Source organism: Neophocaena asiaeorientalis, unplaced genomic scaffold (assembly GCF_003031525.2).
Source record: "Neophocaena asiaeorientalis asiaeorientalis breed wild unplaced genomic scaffold, Neophocaena_asiaeorientalis_V1.1 scaffold260, whole genome shotgun sequence".
Lineage (NCBI taxonomy): Eukaryota > Metazoa > Chordata > Mammalia > Artiodactyla > Phocoenidae > Neophocaena > Neophocaena asiaeorientalis.
The window spans coordinates 1336742-1340699 of NW_020173404.1; positions in this window are offsets into that span (position 1 = coordinate 1336742).

The window sequence follows — 3958 nt, forward strand, 5'->3', positions numbered from 1 at the left end:
AGTAAATCAGTAATGGATGATGTTTTTTTAAAAAAAATTTTCTAGTCTGGGGACTTCCCTGGTGGTCCACGGGTTAAGAGTCTGCCTTCCAATGCAGGGGATGCAGGTTCAATCCCTGATTGAGGAAATAAGATCCCACATGCCGAGGGGCAACTAAACCCATGCACCACAACTATAGAGCCCATGTGCTCTGGAGCCCACGTGCCACAACTAGAGAGTCCACGCACAGCAACTACTGAGCCCGTGCGTTCTGGAGCCCGTGTGCTCCACAACTAGAGAGAAGCCTGTGCACTGTAATGAAAGATCCCGCATGCTGCAACTAAGACCCGATACAGCCAAAACTAATAAATGAATAAATACTTAATAAATAAATAATAAACAAAATTAAAAATTTCCTAGTTACCTAATTTGTGTTGTTATTTTGTCTTAATGAGATCAGATGAGACAGTAAATTTCAAAGTACTTTTGAAACAGTGAAGTAAAAATATTATTATTGCTGTTTCTATTATTATTAATTAATAATGAAATAAGATATTAAACCTTGTTTTTCCCTTCAAGATTCTGCAGAAATTGTAATTTAAATACTGCATAAGTATATTTTTTTGTAAAAGTTTTTTAGGCTTTAAATAAAAAGAATTTATAATATTAAATTCATATCTATTTGTTGTATGATATTGACAGAGTGATTTGACATCTAGTATGACCATAGAGATATATCATTTATTAAAGGAGGTTAAGGGTAATATATTTCAATTAGAACTAATTCTCTTTCAAGATACAGAAGATCAGGCCTCAATTAATAAAAACAGCTATTCTTTTTGAGTGCATGTTATGTATTAAACATTTGAGTGTTCCAAAGACAGGTAAGACTTCCTCTGTCTTTCTGAAGAGTTTATAATATATTCAAGAATAATAAGAGCAATAAGCAAGCAGTAAGAGACAAATCCCATAAATAAGAGATTGTCTTGTACAAAACTTCAAATGCCAGGGTGACACCTTAATTCTGGTGATGGATTCAAGAGTATATACATACGCCATAGCTTATTAAATTGTATACTTTAAATATACACAGTTTGTTGTATGTCAAGTCTACCTCAATAAAGCTTTTTTTTTTTTTTTTAATTTATTTTTGGCTGTGTTGGGTCTTCGTTGCTGTGCATGGGCTTTCTCTAGTTGTGAAGAGCGGGGCTACTCTTTGTTGCAGTGCACGGGCTTCTCATTGCAGTGGCTTCTCTTGTTGTAGAGCACAGGCTCTAGGTACGCCGGCTTCAGTGGTTGCAGCATGCGGGCTCAGTAGCTGCGGCTCACAGGCTCTAGAGCGCAGGCTCAGTAGTTGTGGCGCACAGGCTTACTTGCTCCGCGGCATGTGGGATCTTCCCGGACCAGGGATCGAACCCATGTCCCCTGCATTGGCAGGTGGATTCTTAACCACTGCACCACCAGGGAAGTCCCCAATAAAGCTATTTTTTAAAATACCAAGGTAAGAAGATTTTAAATATTATGCATAATAAAAACTAGTTTTTAAAGCAGAGAAATGATAAAATTGGCATTCTGCTTTATGAAGAATAAACTGATGACAGTTAGTTGACCGAATTAAAGAAGAAAAGTGATAAAAACCTAAACGTACCTTGGTATAAGTATTCTGCTAGATTAGGTAAGTATTTTGATTGTGAAATGTTTAATAGACCTAAAGTTACTGGCTTAAAGTACTGTTAAAGAAAAACTTTGCTTGAAGTTTTATTAAGACTAAGAATGATTCCCAAGAGGTCCAAGGGCCTGGGATAATTGCATAGTTTACCTCCCAGTCTTATAGAAGACTATGATAATGATGATAGAGTATGATAGTGAAAACTATAAGCACCTCCTAACTTCCACATTTTTATCTGTGAGGTTATGATTAATATTGGATTGACTTACATTGGCTCAAGTCAGTAAAGCCCAATTCTGTATCTTTTTCTATACAGAATCAAGTCTAAGTCATCTCTTTATCTAATTAGAGAATTAAGGGTGGTTGTACAGTCCAGTCACTTCCTCGTAATTGTGGTCTGTGTTATGTCAGGAGAAGATTAAGCATGTATGTGTTTATGCTACGTATATACAATTAATTTATTCTATAAATATGCAAGTGAAAGGAAGAAAATGAGTAAGTATGTTGGCAAAAATTGTGAAAACAGAAGCCTAACCAGGAGAAAGGAATACAAAGTTGTTCTTGAAGGAAAGAAATCTCTCTGTATGTTTGCTTTTCCCAGGTTTTAATCTCTCATTATCTAGAATATAATTGAAAAATAATATTTAAAAATAGAATATATTTCCCAATAAGATGAAATACTTTCACCCAAATTCTCACTTGGTTATAAAGAATTTCCCTATATTTAAATTTTTATAAAGGTTCTCATATTACATACATAATTTCTCAATCATGTTATTTGAATTACAAAGTTATGTTCTTTGAAGAACCATTGGCTTGAAGTGACCTCAAAAAATGTCAGTTTTGGTTGCCTAAATAAGTCAAGTAATGGAATAAGCTTAAAAAAGAAAGAAAGAAAGAAAGAAAGCAGACCAAAAACATAACCAGATTTACCATAGTCATTTTTCCTGGTTTGGGAGAGAATGACTTCAACCTGAAAGCATTTTTTGTCATTTAAAACAGACTTTTTGGTGAGATCCCCTTAAAAAGAAATACAGGTTTCCAATTAAATTTGCTGGAACAAAGACATGAATTTCTCTCTGCTGCTTCCAGAAAACATTAATGAAAATGGCAGTCAGTGGTTAAATGGTATGAGACCACACAAGGACAAAGACAGGAGAGGCGATGACAACAGATTGTAAATATCGATAACATTTTGAAAACTGGAAAATTGGTGAATAGTATTTGACTTAACAGAACTGAGAAAGCTGACACTTAAGTGGGAAAGCCAAAAAGAAAAAAGGAAGTAAACCATTCCAAAGATAGAAAACTCCAACATTATTTAGGAGGCAGTGGTACATTGGAAGAAACAAATAAAAACAAACAAAAATAACTCTGAGAAAGCAGAGACAATTCAGGGAGAATGATAAAACAAAAACAATTATGGAAAAAGAAACCTTTCAGAGAGATAAAGTATTGCATTCATAAAGCACTAACAGGGTATTATAAAAATATTTAGAGAATAAATAGACTCTTAAAAAGTGAAAATACAAAAGCAGAAATTTCAATGTCTGTATGTTGCCAGGAAGGCTGAACAAATAAAGAGGTTGAACAAAGGGATGGAAAATAGGAGAGAAAAAAATATTTAATTAAAGGGAAATTCACATAACATACACTTACAATTTTCAAGTGTACGATTCAGTGGTTTTAGTGAACTCATGATGTTGTACAATCCTTTCCCTCTAGTTTCCAAAATTGTTCATCACCCCAGAAGAACACACTGTAAAATAAGTTTTAAATGAACGAAACTAGCTAGAAGGTCCGACATCTGACTAACAGAAAAAGAAAACAGAGAAAGTGGTGGGAAAGAATTATCAAAGAAATAATTCAAGACAAATTTCCAGAGCTGATGGATTTGCATTTCCTGATTGAAAGGACACACTGTGCCTTTTTCATGCTATGCCCAATGAAGTGTGAGAAAAGACTAACACTAAGATACATCCAAATAAAATATTAGAATATCAGGGATAAAGAGAAAAATCCTAAAACTTTCAAAGACAAAACACAAGTTACATGAAAATAACTGGGTATCACAATAACGTCAGATTTTGCAATAGCACCCTGGAAGATAATGGAGCAATGCATTTAAAACTGTAGGTAAAATTATTTCCACCTAGAATTCTATACCTAGCTAAATTATCAATCAACATCAGGGAAAATGTGATATTTCAAAATGCAAGATTTCAAAACCTTTATCTCCTTTCCTTTCTTAGAAAGCTAGTGAGAATGTACACTGAGAAAGAAGATGTGGGGGGCAGGAGAAAAGGAGAT